This window comes from Pieris napi, chromosome 19, assembly GCF_905475465.1.
Source record: "Pieris napi chromosome 19, ilPieNapi1.2, whole genome shotgun sequence".
NCBI lineage: Eukaryota > Metazoa > Arthropoda > Insecta > Lepidoptera > Pieridae > Pieris > Pieris napi.
Genome location: NC_062252.1, coordinates 7,592,023 through 7,612,404, shown reverse-complemented (window position 1 = coordinate 7,612,404; position 20,382 = coordinate 7,592,023). Strand labels below are relative to the sequence as shown.

The 20,382-nt window shown below is 34.5% G+C and overlaps 1 protein-coding gene across 3 annotated transcripts in view; it reads right to left on the bottom strand.

Moving 5' to 3' along the window:
* LOC125059313 (latrophilin Cirl) overlaps window positions 1-11,237 on the bottom strand; it is a 305,022-nt gene extending 293,785 nt beyond the window's left edge. For 2 of the 3 annotated variants that reach the window (XM_047663686.1, XM_047663688.1), the window contains exon 1: window positions 11,000-11,237. The gene's annotated coding sequence lies outside the window, so the exon portion shown is untranslated. The remainder of the gene's footprint in view (window positions 1-10,999) is intronic. The other variant, XM_047663687.1, reaches the window with a different exon arrangement.
* Between the last annotated feature and the right edge of the window lie 9,145 nt (window positions 11,238-20,382).

Sequence of the window (20,382 nt, the reverse complement as noted above, 5' to 3'; positions counted from 1 at the left end):
ACACTATTCATGACAATCTTAGTAATACATTATTATATTTTGCTTGTATATACAATAACTACTAATACATATTACAAAGTTGACGGTCCTCCAACTGTACTAGTTTACTAAAATAAATATAAAATACTTATTTTGTATATAATGCTATGAATCATGATACTTTCATCATCGAGTGTTAAAGTATAATAGAATGTAATGCTATTTTTGAATGTCTATAGTCCGTTACAAAAAATCATGGCGTCGTACACAAAGAAAAAGTCCCTAACAACAATAGATTAGAGACGAAGGTGACGCTGAATCAGCTGTGACTGTGACTGGGCGCCATTTTGAATCTTTTATTTTTTAAATCGTAACACGTCACTCGATTGCCTTTTGTTTTTTTGAATTGGCAATTGGTGAACTATTAAAATAGGGTGAAAATAGTTCTCCTAATGTGTTGTTATGGGTAAAAATGTGACTAATAGTCGAAGTTAATATTACCTACCTTAGAGTAAAAATAATTGATGTATTTTTCTGTGATAGCAATTAAATAAAACCAATAAAGACATAATTTCTTTGTATTGTTTGCTTACGGTATATTTACATTTCGAATAGAGACATTAAAACAAATACATCGTCAAAACTCTGGCCCGAATCGTCACGAGAACAAACTTTTTTAATAACGCCCGCGATCCTATCTCAATCGAAAAATCCGTAACAAAAACTCCAACTCGTAAGAAAATGTTAAACATGTTTGTGGAACCAGGTACCTTTTTATTAAAACGAACACCTATGAGGGATGACCCAGCATTGTCGGGCTCAAACTCCAGTTTTTAATGTTTGTGTTATTCTAAATTTAAACTCGATCGTTACGTCACTTGTCATCTTCGAAAATTGGCGCTTAATTTGAATTTGGAACCTATATTAAAACCGGCTGATAATAAATTTAAAACAATATTATATTCTTTATAAGAACAAAAAAGCATCCAACACTTAATAAAGTAAATACTTTAACATTACGAATGTTTTAGTATGGGCCCATTGTTTCGATTTCACGAATTATTGTGCTCATGTGCGCATAAGTATCCTGCAAACCTTTTTTTTGGACCTTTATCAATACCCGAAACCACTGTACTGTGTGTGAGTGAGATAACATGAACCGCCTATTCCTTTTACGCAAAAAAGAACGTGAAGTGCGCAGAATTTTTGGAAATCACAATGGCGTGGTTAAAGTATTGTTACTGGTTTTAAGTTCAATCGTTTTACTCCGACGGTAAAGATGTCAATTAGGTTTGGTGAGTTTTTGGTCGTTTAAATTCAATTGAAATACGTACTTGTATTTTTAACTTCATGATTGGCAAAAGTGCAGATATGATTGAAAGGATATATTATATCTTTATTTTAAATCATAATATTTTAAATAAAGAACAAGAATTGATGTGCAATTCCTACAAATGGATAAAACTTCGCTTAAGCTATCAAAAGTTGATACGTTTTTCTTTGGATCTTTAGTTCGACTCGTGAAAACATTAAAGGAAAGCGTTCGCACGAATGAGTATATTGTCGTATATTGACTTAGGTACCATAGACTATACAATAGATATCGAGAATAGACAATCAGAATTTTATACTCTGTAGAAGAAATGAATATCTTAATACTAAATGTTGTTCAAAGTTTAATGAAATTATCTTATATGTATAAACACTTTAATAAAAATTGAAGTATGTTTAGTGATTAACGTTATTTACAGCGGAAAAATCACACTTTTTAATTTGACAGCTAATGCCACAGGCAAAGCAAAATCCTGAAACAGGTCTTCGTTAGCGAAACTGACATTTTACGTCAATTTTGATGTTTAAAAAAAAATATGCTACATTTACGGTCAATCTATAGTTACATATAAGTTTCACAAATAGGGGAAAAGAAAATGGAAAACAATGTCTCAATCTAATTCTAGGGGTACTTGCCCTCCTTGATTGCGTTAAGTGTCGAAATGGGACACTTAAGAACGATAAAAGTGCAATTATTGTTTATTTATGTACCGTCTTGAAACCGATATATCGGATACTCAAGTTCTAAACAATTGAGTCACATGTGGTCTTTAGTGCTGGCCATAAATATTTAGCCATAGATAAGAGAGCTGCCTTTTTTTTCTATGAACTTTGACAGTTGCCAAGACTACTGTTTTTGACTGTTTTCATGTCCTTGAAAGAGACTGTTTTAGCCGCTTTAAGTTACGACTTTACATTGAGGGGGGAGGGGGAGAGAGAGATGAAGCTCACCTGATGTTAAGTTTTGCCTCCCATAAACATAGTGATAAGGTCTTGTGTGTCTTAGTGTTCCATACATTTTACAGCTATCATGTTTAAAACACGATATAAATAAGTTTATTTAAAGAATATAATACAACAAAAATACTTTCACTAAAGAGACAATTTCCGAGGGGAAAAGATTGTCGAAAATAATATAATTCTAGAAATTAATTAAGCATACATATTCAGAATTTAATTGATTTATAATTGGCATTAAAAGATTTAAACAATCTAAATCATATTGCGGCGATGATTTCTCAACAGATGTATGACATAGGCTTAAGAGACACTAAACGAAACTGTCGGCCTATGCCAAAAGGCTTGTCATTGCCTTGTAGAAATTAATTAAAATAACAAAATACATAGTAATCATTTCTTTATTTATTTATTAACACTTCGTTGCATACAGTAATAAAATACAATTGACATAACTAAATGAAAAGGAGGGCAACTGGCGGCCTTATCGTTTTCGAGCGATCTCATCCAGGCAACCAATGTAAGAAAAAACAATAAGATATGGCAAACGCACGAATGGAACAAAACATATGTAAACAGTGAACAGGACATTTAAAAAAAAATGCTTTAGTCTCACACGTCGAAAAGCCTCCTCCTGACTTTTTTTAAAATCGGTATAAAAAAGTCTAGTGAGATATATTGGGTTCGTTGTATCTCGTAAACACTCGGCTCGTCTCGGCTCAATTAGTTGCAGACTATAGTGCTATCTCAAAACGGAGGGATTTTTACCTGATGTAAATGGTACAATGGTATGCGAATCGGGACGCTTTGTATAAGAGTGAAGCTCAATATTAGAAAACATTAAGATTTTATACGAATTTCAAATGTATGAAGAAAATATTGTAGCAATCCTTAAAAGGCCGGCAACGTACTTGCGAGCCCTCTGTAAGTGTGAGTGTCTATGGGCGGTATCAGATGAGCCTCCTGCCTGTTTGCCCCCTGTTATATAAAAAAATTATAGCTATTGTTTGCACTTGTGTTTTTTTTATAAATTTCCCAATATCCCCGACTCTTGTGGTGCGTGACCTTATTTTATACACATGTAATATATTACTAGTCGCATTTTTCATAGGCACCTGTGTTTAAGATCTTTATTGTAGAACGCGCACCCGATAGACATCTAATTGAATATCTAAACCTCAAGTCCACAAAAAAATTCATCATAATCGATCCAGCCGTTTAGGAGTTTAATTACAAACGCACGTATATTCATAAAGATTTAAAGGAAATAATAACACGATCCTTCAATATTAAAATTCAAAAATACAGTATTTTTTCATTAAACTCAAAATAATTTTTATATAGGTAAACAAGTACACTTATGAACGTTAGAGATGAAGTTAAATTTAGAATAAATTTACATTTATTACCAAGTCAAGGTTTGCAAGTCGAGGGCGTAGAGCGGGCAAGAAGAACTGGCAAGAAACTCTCCACCACTCTTTTTAATCACCAAGTTTTAAGTCATACACATTGTTTTAACTGGAGCAAATCAATACCAAGGATAAGGATCAATTAAAAAAGCTTTATTGATTTCAATTACGTTTTCCGAGTTTTGAATTTATTCTGTAAATTCGCTTGGGAGTTTGTTATAAAAACGAATACAATTGCCATATAAGGAGTGGTTTATCTTCTGGAGCCTGGTTGGTCGTACGCTTAGATTAGTTCTGTTTCGAGTATTATACAGGTGAGTGTCATAATTTTTAATTTCTTAATCTTAGACAAACTTTGCATCGTTTAAAGGTAGTAAAAATTTTAATATATTAAAACAAAAACGGACCTTTAAAACAAAACACGCGTATTGTAGCTATAAATTCATGAGAAAGGCTTTAAGACAGCAATCCAATTTAATGTACAGCTTCCAAAATTTTGATGTCAAGTAACTTCAGCAATGAATTCGCGAAATAACCTTCAAGTCAATCTCATAGTCATACAGAACTCGTAAAATACTAAGAAAGGTTTAAGTGTCGAACTTTGAAATAACTGTTACAAATAGCAATAACTGCTATATTACCAAGTTTTAGATAAATAAAATAAATCAGCGCTACAACCATTTTAGGTCTGGGCCTCAGATATCTGTATCTGTTTCAAGATTTGTCAATCTAATAGGCCTGTGTTGTGCCTGACACACGCCGTCGACTTTTTGTGTCTAAGGCATGCCGGTTTCCTCTCGATGTTCTCCATCACCGTTCGAGCGAATGTTAAATGCGCACATAGAAAGAAAGTCCATTGATGCACAGCCGGGAATCGAAACTACGACCTCAGGGATGGGTGTCGCACGCTGAAGGCATTCAGGCCAACACTGCTCATGGAAATAGCTACTTAGAAATTCAGCTTACGCAAATCTTTTCAAGAAAGTGATATCATATACAATAAGACCAAATTGAAATATCAAGTATTATACTCGTATAGAAATCACAGTTCCGATACCTGTTACCAAGACTCGATACGTTCTGCAATTTATCCAGCGTGCTCTGAATTTAACGACGCCAATCGCTGGCACTGATACATTTCTTCTTTTACACGCAAATCCGGACAGTGTTGCCAACAAAACGAGCAATATATTTTAACCCTCGCGAAAACATTGAGATATAAAACAGTGAGAGCGTCGTAAAGTGCTATAAATTGTAAATCGATCTATATGATTTGTATGTGAAACGTTGCCTTAATCTGACCCTTACAAATACTATTTTCAATCCGAGACCTAAGTTTATTTTTATTCAGTTAAATATGCTGTTCAGTGATTTATATGCACGTGAAAAAAAATTGTAAATAGAGATTAAGCTTTATACATCTTAAAAAAAATCCTCTCAACCTGTCCTGTGTTGAAACGGAAAATATTTTTATAGTGCAACAATAGTTTAATTATTAAAGTTATGTAGAAATTATTATCAACATGTCAAATGGAAGAGACTATCTGCCCACGAAACAGGGAGTCCTAGTACCACACACTACACAGTACACACATTATACTTTCTATTTAACTAGATATAATGTTTAATATTTTTGTTTCTTTTCTTTTCTTAGTTATTAAATCTAATCTCCTTAAATTAAAAAAAACAGTAGCGCTAGAATCGGGCTGGGCTTTCCTGTATCTGTTTCGTCATAATTTATTTTCCTAATAGACATGGTCAATCTATGCCTGACACACGCCGTCGACTTTTTGGGTCTAAGGAAAATCTATTGGTACACAACCGGGGTTCGAACTTATAACCTCACAGAGCCGCACGCCAGGACTGCCCTGATAAGCAGCATAATGTCTTTAGATCTAGATATATATATGCCATAATAATACGGTCATTATGTAAGTTAATAATAGCTGATGAGAGCAGTGTTTGCCTAGTGGCTTCAGCGTGCGACTCTCATCCCTGGGGTCGTAGGTTCGATCCCGGCTGTGCACCAATGGACTTCGTCTATGTGCTTATTTAACACTCGCCCGTAAGGTGAAGGAACATCGTGAAAAAACCGGCAAGTCTTAGACCCAAAACGACAGTCAGGCACAGAATGGTGATCACCTACTTGCCTTAGAACAGCACCAAAAACCTGAGGCTGCCAAAAGGTTGTAGCGCAATTGGTATTTATAATAACAGCCGATGTTCGGAGAGTCCGAGTTGCGTAGGAGGAAAATCCTTTCTCCAAGAAAATCTTTTCAGTTTTAAAAGCATTTTAAATCCAGTGTAATTATTTAACAAGCAGCAATTAAGGGTATTCAAGGTGTCAATCACCCTCCTATTTAGCACTTAAATGGTGTAATTTATACTTTTTTTATTCCAGGTGTGAAGGTTGCATTTTATTGCTTTTCGTTCGCACAATTTTGGCCGTAACAAGTAAGGTTTATTGTAAATTGAAGGGAGAGGATGAATTTCGTATTATTTTGCGAGTTTATGGGTCGGATATGATAGGGAAATACCAAATATAATCTAGATACATTTTACCGTTTCTTTCACAGATAACGATTTATATAACGTAATATATTATTGTAATTTTTTCTTTTGTATATTTTTACGAAACTATTATTGTATTATTGTAATGTCAACCAGTCAGTTATTAGATAGCCTAACGTTAACCAACATAAAAATGTATTTAAAAACCTAATTTTTATACATTTTGAACTTCTAACAAGACTGCTTTTGTTACAAACCACAGTGGTTTTCTAATGTAACATATATAATGATTTTATCATATATTATGTAAAAAAAAATGTGTCACTTACTTGTCGTATGAGCCTTAGAGCAGTGTTGGCCTAATGGCTTCAGCGTGCGACTCTCATACCTGAGGTATGTTCGATCTGCGGCTGTGCACCAATGGACTTTCTTTCTATGTGCGCATTTAACATTGGCTCGAACGGTGAAGGAAAACATCGTGAGGAAACCGACATGGCATAGACCCAAAAAGTCGACGGCGTGTGTCCGGCACTGGAGGCTGATCACCTACTTGCCTATTAGATTTAAAAGTGATCATGAAACAGATTCAGAAATCTGAGGCCAAGACCTGAAGAGGTTGTGGCGCCACTGATTTATTTTATGAGCCTTAGTACAATTTAGTTACCAGGTACAAGGTTACAAGGTAGTACTAAAATTGGGCTAGCTGATGGCGACGTGTATCTCGTTCGTATATACTTAATATTAAATTTCTCATGTAAATAAAAAATAATTTTTGTAATGAGAAATAAAGTTCTTTAAACATTAGTAAGTACTACTGGTTAAAACTGAGTTGAAATATGCTAAAAATGCCGACTTACGAACATGCCTTTAAAAATACGTAAACGTACTTTATAATTTAAAGATTTCTTTTACATAAATAGTAGCGACGTTTATTGAAGGCACAAGTCTATGAATAATAATGGCTTGAGCGGGAAAGTTTGACGTTTAATTTCCCGCCATAAAAATTGGCTTCATTTGACTATGATGTCATTTTGTTTTATTAGATCGATTATGTCACGTAACCCTACATTTCTGATTATTTTATGTATTTGGACTGGATTTTTATTAATAATTTGATAATAAATATATTGAATTGATACTGCTTCTAATGTCTTTTTAATACTATATTATAGTAAGGACAATTTGACAGAAACAGTTTAATTAAAATAGTAAAATAATAGTATAGTACCCCTTACTTAAGTATTTAATCCATTAACCTTTCCATGTTTAAAAGATTTGTAGAGTTTGTTATTTTCCTTATTATAATTACCCTTAGGTCGTTACAAGTATCGAATTGTCTTGAATGTCAATAGAGCCATTGATTTTAGAAAAAGCTTTATTTTCACAGTACAAACGCTAAAATACGCATAGTTGTGACTCGTAATTTAGAATGAAGTAGAGATTTCAATTTTGACGTAAAAACTTAATCGAAATTTTGAAACTGGGAACTGTTACCTGGCACTGTATCTTTAAAAATATGTGTTTATTTATTATAAGATATGCATTACAATGTGTAAGATTCGGGAAGCCTTTTAAGTAAAAAAATACCGGTGTCAGGGTTCTCAGCTCTTTCATAACAAAGTTAATATATTTAATTACAATTTGGTTTTTTTTTTAAACTTTACAACAAATTCTTTAATTTATTAATTTCTATTATATATATATACATACATAATGGGATCGCGTGAAACAAAAACCCAATACAGTAATCCCTCCTATTATACGATAGATTGACTCCGTGTTATAGGAAACGCGCTTGTATGACCCCATGTTACGCGTTATGTACAAAAAAGATCTATGTTATGAACGAAATATGTGCTTACAAATAATAATAAATGTCACAATACAGACGTATAACGTGTGCAATACCCGTGTTATACGAAAGAAATCGCGTAATATGAAAATGAGTTATAAGCGTACCGTGTTATAAGGGGGTTAACTGTACACTGAATTATAGAGTACCACATTTGCTATGATTTATGTCTTGGTATGTAAAATAGAAATTTTACCATAATTTATCAATTAAGCATCATGAAGGTTCAGTATGAGTGAGCTTCTACGCCCTTAAAGTAATTTATATTTTACGTAATCTAAGATTATAAATATTCAAAGTTCACTTGACCAGTTAAGTTAGACCACGCGTTATCTTCATAACTGGCAGTTCGGATAACGGTAAAAGATGATCCAGTATTTTTTACTGTTAAATACCGAGATAAGTTCTCGACTGGCACTTACGTTCATTGTTAAGTTCAGAGCCGGTACGACAGTTAAATTCAGAGGAAATTTGAATTTCGAATGTTTGAACATAATTTAGTCTATGGAAATATAAGCCTGGCCGAATAATTATGAAGATAAATCTTAATTTTTGCAAACCACAGATAATAGAAATTAACGCTTTGAAAGGAATACAATAAGAAAGGATGTATCGATTTGGAATTTAAAACCTTTTTTCTTTAAATATTTAAAAACCATATTCCATATTCAAAAAAGTAAAAAAATTTCGTTATAAATTTACTAGCAACCCCATTTAAATATCGAATTTCATTGCCAGTTACCAGTATTATTAATGAGAATTCTGTGTGTATCCTTTGCATCAGATAAGTCAAGCCTGACATTATCTGTGACACAGACATTTATTTGTGACAGGATATGAATGAGTATAGCGTGTAAGATGCAAAACGTCGTTTCATGTTAGATTAAAGCGATATCAGTTTTAATTTCTACATTATTTACAAATATGATTTTCTATTAATAGTATTACACGCGATGTTAAAGTTCAAAAATCACATTATTTTCGCTTCTAGCAAAAACTTATGATGTATGAAAGTTGGTAGGTTTTTCTCAAAATCTATTGACGGATGGATCTATGGATAGAAATTGATGTAGGCAAGGAACAAAAGAACTTGGGTCGGTGGCCATTCTTTGATTTTAAAAAATTGTCTACGTCACCAACATGTGTGCTCGCTGTAATCTTAGCTGATACCTGACGCTTAAATATCCTCAATCAACAGTCAAAACAATAGTCGGAAAAAATGCTCACTTTGCATTCGAATTTCGAACGCACGTGTCGCTCTTCGAACGTGTCGTTAATTTACCGCGTAAAAAATCTCGAAGCGGAAATGCGTGTTCCATTGGTAGTCGAACAGATGTCGACATATGTCGCGGCACTCGCATCGCCGTGGGCTAATTGACTAGGGAAAATAAAATTGCGGTTGCATCTATGCTGGAACGCCCCAACGATTGATGTATTGCACGTCACATTCTTTCGCTCGGGGCGTTCGAATTTTAAAAATTTATGACAGTTCATTTATAGAATTTTCTTTTCAAATACAGATGCCATAGTGTTCTTATCTGTGAGTTATTAAGATATTGTGAAAGCTTGGTATTATTATATGACATTAATTAATACCTGGTATATCCAAGTACAGCTTTTTACTATGAAATAATACATAAAAAAACTTTACAACTATAGCCATAAATAAAATGTCAACAACATTCCATTGTTCTTAAAATCCTCGAAATCGCAAGCAATAAAAGTGAAAAACTAATTTAGTAACGGATTGCTGTTTTGGAAGCTATTTAACAAAGCCATCCATTATGCCCTATGTAATTAGCTTTGATTCAAATTGTTAGTGCCTCCGAATTAATAAAGGCTCATTGTTTTCATCCACGTTGCGCCATCTATTGAGCCTGAATACTAAACTTTCTAGTTTGTTTTCTCTATTAAGTTCACAAACTTATAATAATATTAATTTCCGTTAATAATATTCTGAGGCCTATCATATTAAGCAACAAGATTAGATAAATGAGATAATCAAATTCGTGAGAACCAAGTTATCTTTAATAATATTTGGTTAAGAGATACTCTAATACTATATGACCTACAATATTACTAATGCCAATATCTTTTCTGACAAGAACATAATTAAGAACCAGCAGAAATTAATACGAAAGTTATTATAGTAATTTTAATCTTGGAATAATGTTCCAAACATTAGTAATATTCTAAAAAGTTACTTACATATTCCTTTCACATTGGATTAATGTATAAACTAATCATTAATATTTGATATTCTATGAATATGGCTATAGCCTTATAACACTTAGGTGCGTTTACGTTTAAAATACCTGAATATTAAATGAAGACAGGTGCGTTTAATGAATTTTGTAAGATGTAAGCACGCATCGTTAATTTTAATATATTAAGATACAAAAATATCTAAGTATTGGTAACAATTATACTAAAAGCTTATAGTATTATAGTCAGTGCCTATTTAAGCATTTTCTAGTTTAATATAACAAAACATAATCCTTTATACTCTAGACACAAACATTAGAATATTTATGACCTTTTTTCTGAAGATTGTTAGTCAAACTTATTTATTACCTTAGCCCATGTAAACTCAAACGGTTTTTTTGTTTTTGCTAGTGTGTGCCGTAAGTTTATGCAAAAAGACGCTTTGTCAAAAAAAAATTGAATTTGGAATAATATAAACTCGCTTCCTAAGTGTTTGCTATTCAGTAACAAATCTTAGGGATAAGTACCGTTACTTATTACAAAGCTAATTAATAGTCACTAAGCTCCGGACACGAAGTTTAACCTGCTCGGTTTTATGATTACGACACAACCTATCAAGCCGTGCGCATCTACAATGCAAATCCCGATTCCTGACAATCCGCATTTCAACGACGCATTAAAACTTCAAACCGAATTCAACCTATCGATTTAACTTAGAAAGAATTCCTTACAACAATGAACCGGTGTTACATACCTTTAATGATATCCTGAGACCAGAAGAGGCGTCCGGCGGCAGACGCGAGCCGTCCCACACTTTTAAGAGAAATCCACTATAAGACACTAACACAAAACATCACAAGTTGGAATCACAATCTCACATGCACAAAATCCACAACACAGGTTTGGATTTAGGTTTTTCGTAACACAATAAAATACCCCGCGCATTAAACAACCGACGCTCGGAGCGGCCGGGCACGAACTGAACTGGTTTTGTCAGGGGCGGGAGGGGAACCGTAGGTCGCTCGGGTGCGTTTCGCTCGCTCGCTTTTATGAAAATATTTTGTGAGTAATGCACGTGTTATGTTAAGTGCGCCTTGGCCTAGACCAGTGATTGAACGCTAGATACAAAAATATGTAATAAAAACCTATGCAGTTGTAAGTGCACGCTTTAGGGTCTTTGTCTTCTCTACTTAACTTGCATTGTGCATCTATAACCAAATTGTATGAAGGGTTAGGATTAGGTTTCTTATTTGACACAACTTGATATGGATAAACGTAATAGATCACAATTTACATATTCGTTTAAAGTAAAATTATATGCAATTGGTACCTAAGGGATTTCGCCTGTTAGATAATATTTTTATACTGTATGGACCGATTTAAAGTTGAAAATAATTGTAAGTAAAATTCTATCGTAACAGAAACAAATCGTTAGTAAATCGATAAATAATACATTTTATTTTACTGCTGAATACTTTTACTGTGGAACTTTCATAACCTGATTTCTCTGGATATTTTGACTTGTCCTAAAAGGTTAAATAGTGTTTTGTATAGTATTTAAATTATAGTTATTACATGAGGTGAAATCCGCGGTTTCTTTAACGCGGAAGCTTTTGCTTTTCGTGTACATATGTACATATTAAAGTCAAATTAAAATCGTTTGTTATCTAGATTGGTATCACATGGTACTGGGTTGTATTCCTTACGAAATAATTGTTTAATTTTTACTAATGAAATCATACCAATAGATTCTGGGAACTAAGAAGCTCTAAGTATAATTGAAGTATGTTATCGCCTGCGTCAAGCAAGCAGTCCTAGCATATTTCGGAAGAAGTTATGAAGAAGATTTATACAGATAATTTTTAAATAGTAGACCAGTATTGGCCTAATGGCTTTAGCGTGCGACTCTCATCCCTGAGGTCGTTCGATCCCCGGTTGTGCACCAATGGATTTTCTTTCTATGTGCGCATTTAACATTCGCTCGAACGGGGAAGGAAAGCATCGTGAGGAAACCGACATGTCTTAGACCCAAAAAGTCCACGGCGTGTGTCAGGCACTGGAAGCTGATCACCTACTTGCCTATTAGATTGAAAAACGATTATTATTATTATTATTATTTATTATTATTTAATTAACACACTGGCAGCTTTTAATAAGCTGATGCGCGTGTATTAAGGGATTTGGAGAAACTTGTCCAGTCTATTTTTAAAGGTGTTCACAGATGGTGCACTGATCACACTTTCCGGAAGCCTATTCCAGTCGGCCACTACACGGTTTGGGAGAAAGTTCTTTAGAGAATTTGTGTTGTGTTGAGTGGTCTTAAGTTTTAAAGAACTACCCCTCAAATGCGTATTTTCACTTAAAATGAAGAGCTTCTCAATTCCTGGAACATTATAGTGGCCAGTGAGGATTTTATAGGTTTCAATGAGATTTCCTCGTAATCTCCTACTTCCTAAATCAGTAAGGTCAAGTGCTTTCAGACGCTCATTATAAGATTTCTTCCTGAATGACCTGATCATTTTCGTGGCTTTTCTTTGAACCCTTTCAAGCAAACTAATATCCTTTATGAAATAAGGATCCCAAATGCTGTAGGCATACTCTAATAGTGGTCTAATGTAACATTTATATATCTTTAAGAGTGTTCTTGGTGACAGGCATTTGAATGATTTTCTCACTAAATAGAGCATGGAATTAGCCTTTTTCACTATATTCATAATGTGACATTCCCACTTCAAATCACAACTGATGGTAACACCCAAGTCTTTTTGCGTGAATACTGGAATTAACTGCTGTTGACCTAGGCGATAAGTAATGTGCGGATTTTTCTTTCCTATGTGCAATATTGTGCACTTATTAACATTTAGTGACAGAAGCCACTGCTTGGTCCAATCAAAAATATCATCCAAACCACCCTGTATTGCTTGAGATTGGGAGAGTGGATTTCCAAAAAATTTTATGTCATCGGCAAAGATCGAATGTGAAATCTGTAGTGAGTTCTTCAGATCGGTCATGTAAAGAATAAAAAGTAAAGGGCCAAGTACTGATCCTTGAGGAACGCCACTTAGTACTTGTCGAGGCAAGGACAGTACATCTCCAATGCGAACTCGAAAATATCTTTCCGTAAGGTAATTCGTAATCCAAGCTAATATTTTTCCTCGGATCCCTAAGTGCTCTAACTTGCATAAAAGTCGGCGAACTGGGACACGGTCAAAAGCTTTTTCAAAATCTAGGTAGATTATATCTATAGGATCACCCCGGTCGAAACTTCTTACCCATTGATTCAGGCACATGAGAAGGTTAGTTGCGACAGATCGTCCTGGTACAAATCCATGCTGTTCGCAGGGTATTATATTTTCATCGAAAAGGAATTTCCTTAATTTCTCAGCTATAATCTTCTCCATACATTTGGATAATATACACGTAAGACTTATAGGTCGATAGTTGGAGGCTGATAATTTGTTACCTTTCTTAAATATTGGCACAACAACAGCAGATTTCCAATCGGACGGTACAAGGCCTGTGTTTAGCGATGCATTCATAATTTTGGCTATGTTATCTGCGAGTGATTTGCCACATTTTTTTAATAGTATGGATGGAATGCCGTCTGGTCCTGACGCTGTTGTGTCGTCAAATGTATCTAGGGATTTTAAAACCATTTCACTCGTAATCGAGAAAGCATCAAAGGAAGCTTCAGTCCTGGAAAGTTTGATGTTCGGTATTGGTCCATCAGGTTCTGGGGAGTAATTTAACTCAAAGTTATCAGCAAACATTTCCGCTATCATTGATGGCTCAACAACAAGTTCATCTACCTCATTTTTTAAAACCGATGGAATTCCTGTTTTAGAGCTGAATTGTTTTCTAATGTATGCATAAAAAGATTTTGAGGAGGTATCAATGACATTTGATTCAAATTCACTTCGTCGTTTTCTTGTAAGTTTAATTATCAAATTATTTATATATCTGTATCTTTTGTACATGCTATCAGTCCTGGCTATTCTGTATAAACGCCATAGTTCTTTTTTCTTCTTAGTTAGATGTAATATTTCGTGATTTATCCACGGCTTTTGTAGGTTTTTATTCTTGCTTTTAGTTTTAAGAGGTATAGATTTTTTAATTGCGTGTTGGATTTGATCTTTAAAGTTGATCCACAGATCATCTGATGAGCACCCTTGAATAATCAATGAATCAAGTTGGTTATTTAAACTAATATAATCAGCTTTATAGAAATCATATTGGGTCTCTTTTTTAGACTTAACTTCAGTACCAATAATTTGTAGAGAGACCGTGAGTACCAAATGGTCACTTCTTCCAACTGGAGGATAATAACGTACCTCACTTAAAAGAGTATCGTCATTGCAAAGTACAAGGTCTAACGTTGACTCCTCGTCGTTTCTTTTTCTTGTGATTTGGTTTACGAATTGATTTAAATTGCTGTTAGAGAACATATTAAAGAAAGATTCACTTACTTTGTCTAGTTTTTTTACTTGGTTAAGAGGCCATTTTAAGTGTGGTAAATTGAAATCACCTATTATAAGTACCGTGTTCTCAAAGGACGCTTTATCGATTGTATCAAAAAGGACTTGGTCGGATTCTTGCATAGTGCAGGATGGAGGGCGGTACACACAAGCTAACAGAATTTTTATTCCTTTATATTCGACATCTAGCCATAGAGCCTCAACACGTGGATCGTGGTAGTTTTTATTTTCTTTGGTATAAATCTTTATGTTATTCGTTTCATATGCGGCATATATCAGAACTCCACCTCCGGGTCTATTCGCTCTATCTAGTCTATATAGGGTATAATGAGGTATATTAATTAGACTATCAGTCAATTTACTGTGTAAATGAGTTTCAGTTATCATTATCAAAGAAGGTTTGTGCGTTTGAACTTCAATAAGAAAAAGATCGTATTTTGCCGTTATGGATGCTAAGTTAGTGTATAAAATATTAAGTTCGGTTATATGAGGTAAAGCTAGTTTTTTGTAATTGTTGTAATTTTTGGTATGTTGTTAACATATTTTATAGTGAGATCTTTTTCACCCTTTTCGATCCTTAGGGCAAGTTCGTCTCGCAGACCTTTTAGCTGATCTCTTTGGTACGGGGTCATATCTGAATAAACTCTAACGGGTTTACCAATTTTATTCTTGTTTTTTAAAATATCGGTAGCGACGCGTTTGTTCTCGAAGACGACTTTTATCGGACGTGGCTGTGAGGGGTTAACGACTGCCGGTTTACCTAAGCGAAACACATGCACTATCTTGGGGTCAGGGATTGGTATTGGATTGAAGACGTCAGCTATCTTAGCTTTGTCGTAATCCTTTCTTTCCTCTGAAGAACATGATTTTAATTCCGGTATACCAAACACAATAACATTGCAACTGCGCTTCTTTCTCTCCTCTATTTCATTTATAACAGTATCCAAGTTGACAATGGACGGTTGAGTGGTCTTCAGAACCTCGACCTCTTGTTGGAGCTCAGTAACCAACCTACGCAACTCTGGAACTTGTCTTAAACCGGTCTCACAGTCATTACAAAGATACGATAGTTTGTGCGTCTGAAGTCCAAAGACACGCAGTTCGGTCGCAGAAAGACCGTTGCATTTGTTACAAATGAGTCGGCAACACCCTTTGCAAGTTACTTTGACATTTTTCTCGTCCATTTTAGCAAGACACTTAAAACATTGAGACATAATGGGACTTTTTAATGTCAATATATTTATTTTATTTATTTTTTTTTCTTTGTTTTTTGAGGGTAGGTCTTTTACAGCACTTTTAAATTACTAATTTTTAGAGTGTTACACAACAAATAGCTATGTTTCCAATAGTTCTAGCACAAGTTAAAAGTTTTCTCCAAATCACATACACTTTTCACTACAATCGCGCGTATACAACCATATAATTAGATTAAAAAACACAGGAGCTGCGTAATACGATGTTGACAGGTTGACGACGCGGCGAGACTTATGATACAGATTCAGAAATCTGAGGCCCAGACCTAAAAGAGGTTGTAACGCCACTGATTAATTAATTTTTAAATAGTAAAATTCACTCATCTGTAATGTTTTAATCCTACAGCATTTTGTCCTCTATTTAATACGGGGCTCGCGTAAACGGCAAATAGACGTTTTTTTAAATGGATCGTTTTGCATACCTATGCTAGGATAAACCAGGATAGGAAGGATAAGTGCCCACAACTCCAATGCATAAGGGCTCCATCTAACAGATTAAACGTGCGAAATTCATATGCTTAAAGAAATTGACGGAAACAAGCTTTTATAAGTTTCACGTTTAAAGTTAGTTTGAAATGATGTTTCAAATTTTTCCTTTAAAACCTCTGAATAAGTTTATATACATAATCTAGATACGAGGTTTGATTCCCGGTGATACAATAACTTGATAGCTTCCTATTATTTAGGAAAAACAATAAACTTTGTAACGTCAACATTTTGACCGAAAAATAATAATATTAATTAGTGTAACACACAGGGACCAAACTTTTATTAAATTTTTAAATTATTCTTGTTATTACTATGTAAGTTAAGAAAATTGTAAATAATGTATAACGAAATATACAATATGTTATGGTTACTAATAAACTTTGAAAATACATTTAGAAAAAAATATTTAAACTTTCGATATAACAATGACACATTAGACGTAAAACCATTTTCATTACAATATCTAATATATAAAATTCTCGTGTCACCACGTACGTTCCCATACTCCTCCGAAACAGCTCGACCGATTCTTATGCATATTCAGTAAGTCTGAGAATCGGCTACTATCTATATCGATAAAAAAAAAATATTTTTTTATGATACAGCATACAAAAATATATAAGTACAACTCTTAATTTTTTACCTCTCTACGATCAACCTCTATTATTTATTTGATAATTAAAATCTTATGACTTGAAGTCTGAAGTTTATATGAGAAAAATTGACAGAAAAACCTAAAAAGTTTTCATTCCAGAAAACCGAACAGTCTCTGGGGTAGCATAGCAAAATGTTCCACATTGGTGTGTACCTAGTAAAAAGGTAGGCTTAGTAAAAATTCGCGGGGGCAGCTAGTATTCAATAAAAATCATGTAATATGATGTAACGACGCCTTAACACTACCAAAATAATTGTACCAAAATATATTATTTTCGCTGACGAGTTCTACATCAGGTTTGCTTAATGGAAGAGTTATTGGATTAACAATATTTACGTTTTATTCATGCATTTGTTAAATCTATCCCAAATAGCGCGCTTTTAGTAGTAACAGAATTTGTGTATAAAAGATTTTTGACAAATACGTCAAAACCTTATCAATTTTTTTTGAAATATAGTGACATTATAACTTCGATAGGACAAAAATAATTAATAAAGAACGTGTTGGTCGAAGTACCTGGATTAGATTCCCGTGGATTAAATACTTGTTTGGAAAATTTAATTACTTAGAGTTCATTATTTTTTTTTTATAAAACACGGGGCAGTTGATCTGGAGTCACATCTCATGTTAAGTGATACCGCCGCCCATGGACCACACTCTAATCCAAAGGGCTCGCGATTGCGTCTTATCCCTAAGACGAATTGGTTCGGACGTAGGTACTTCAGTGGGCAGCTGGTTCTACATAGTGGAGGTGCGCGGCTAAAACTGCCTTAACAAATGCTCAGTTGTGGAACGACGGACGTCAAGGCAGAATATGAAAATCACCTCGTCGTCCGTTTACTCCCGTTTAAAAAAAAATGCCAAAGTGTCACAGGTATTTTACAATTATTAATACTGTGCAAGACATTTTTTTACTGAAATTATATTTAACAAAAAGAATATATGTATTACATAAATTATTGTAATTGGTTAAATTTTGTATTTTTTCTCTTCCCGCCCTATAACGAAAAGTCTCTAACGAAAAAAATGCTCGGTTCCTTGAAATTCGATATATAAAGAGTTTACACTGTATATACTAAAGATATAGCCAAGGAATACGTCAAACATACAAACATTAACGAGACTTACAAAGGAAGCAATACTTAATTCGTGTGTGTTGGTTTGATGGTGTGTCAGGATATGTAATGTGAGTGTGTGTGGAATGTGCTCATGATGTAGGTGAGCGCTATGGATATTCTTAATACTCAAGCATATTCCGCGATACCTAAAACAAGTCCAGGCTTAAATATTGAAATACCTGAATATCTAATACGATCAATTGTTGAAAAATTAAGTTAATCAATTGTGCTTAGACCCGTCCAAGATCCAATAATGATTCCAAGAAACCAAATAAGATATAATGTAATCGGCTAAAGGCCAGAGTCACTCGCAAACGACAATCTGCTTCATCAAAGAGCTTTCTATAAAAACGCATTTTCAGAATTGCGGTGAGCCTTTGATGTTAATCCTTGGATTTGGGACCCGCTTCCTTCGCTGTTTGTATGTAAATTATATATTGTGTCGTTTGAAGTGTTTTCAGCAAGGCTCGTGTCAATTGAGACCTTGGAAACTCAATTTAACTTGTATTGTACACGTTTAATGGACAAGTTTGAGTTTTTTATTAAGCTATTGCATAGATTTTATCGCGGGCTTTGAGCGCGGCGACCGAATCAAGAAATTCCGTAACTAAAGTAAACCTAACACACGATGACGTAATATAGGCGCGGCCAATACGCGTTAGAGTAAGACAGAACACATACTGCGTATTCACATCTCTCTGACGAGATCGTGACGTAGCGTAAGCGCGGCCGGTGCAACCAGTACGCTTTAGAGTGAGACAGACTATATAGGCGTGTTAGTCTGAGTGTGGTAATGTGGTAGAGTGGCAGATTGAATTAATATCAAAGAAAACAAAATACTGCATAAATAAATAATTATAATTGAATAAGTTGATAAAAAGTCCCCGAGTGCCACAGGTTTTATTTTTATTTTGGTCTTAGTGCAAGATATGTACATAGTTCTCGGTGGGTTCTGAGAGCATGCGAACAGGAAGGCATCGTTTCGAAAGCACAAATAGCTTCTCATAAAAGTTGTTTTAAATATAATATTTTCTTTGGCTAATTTCTTGACTATATTGTCGGAGGTATTATGAAATGTATGTATTAGCAAAATAGTATTTGTAACAAGCACTTTTTGGCATTGAGAGTGTCCATGGGCGGCGGTACCCAATATAAGCTATATGTAAAGAAGGATTTAAAGAAAAAGAAAGATATTCAAACATACACATATATAACTTGTATATTGAAGAAATTGTAGCACGGCTTTGAAAGCTAAAATCTTTAAACATAATGATGTCTTGCCGTATCTGGGATCTCATCAGAGTATTATTAATAACTTGTTTTAATTTCCGAATCCTAAAAGTAGGGCGTGTTAGAAATACTGTTTACATATTGTTTAGGAACTCCGAACTTAATCCCTGGCAATACCAATAAAGTATGAAGTAGCAAGCAGCGCCACGCGGAGGGGCGTGTAATTACAGACGTCAGTGACGACGTCAAGTGGACCGTCAAAATTCGAAAATCGAATTGCTTCGTTCCGTTTTGTACGTTATTGGACACGCGAGATTGTGCCGTCAGAGTTGTCAGCTACTTAATGGCTTCGGCGCTAGTACTTAGGAATTTTACTGGCTTTTAAAAGTACTAAAGTGCTTTATAGAGTCAATACGGTCGAGAAAAAGTTGAAGGCTCCTGATGATGACAAATAAAACTTTAAGAAATTATTTAGGCACGAAATTTGTACTAGAAAATACATTTAAATAAAGGTGTTGTTCGGACTAATACCTGCAGCTGAGTTTCGTCATCGGAAGTCAAGGCAGAATACAAAATACCATCCGAATCACCTTGACGTCCGTCGTTCCACAACTGAGCGTTTCTTAAGGCAATTTCTGCCGTGCACCACTATGTGGAACCAGCTGCCCACTGAAGTATTTCCGAACCAATTCGACTTAGGGTCTTTCAAGAAAAGTGCGTACCGTTTCTTAAAAGGTTGACAGCGCGCTTGCGTGCCTTCTAGCAGTGTCCATGGGCGGCGGTATCACTTAACATCAGGTGAGCCTCCTGCCCGTCTACTTCCAGTAACATAAAAAAAGGGTGCGTGTACTTATGTACGCGCGTAAGAAGTTATACTTCTTTGGCATTATTAAAAATAATTTTTGATTGCATGCAAA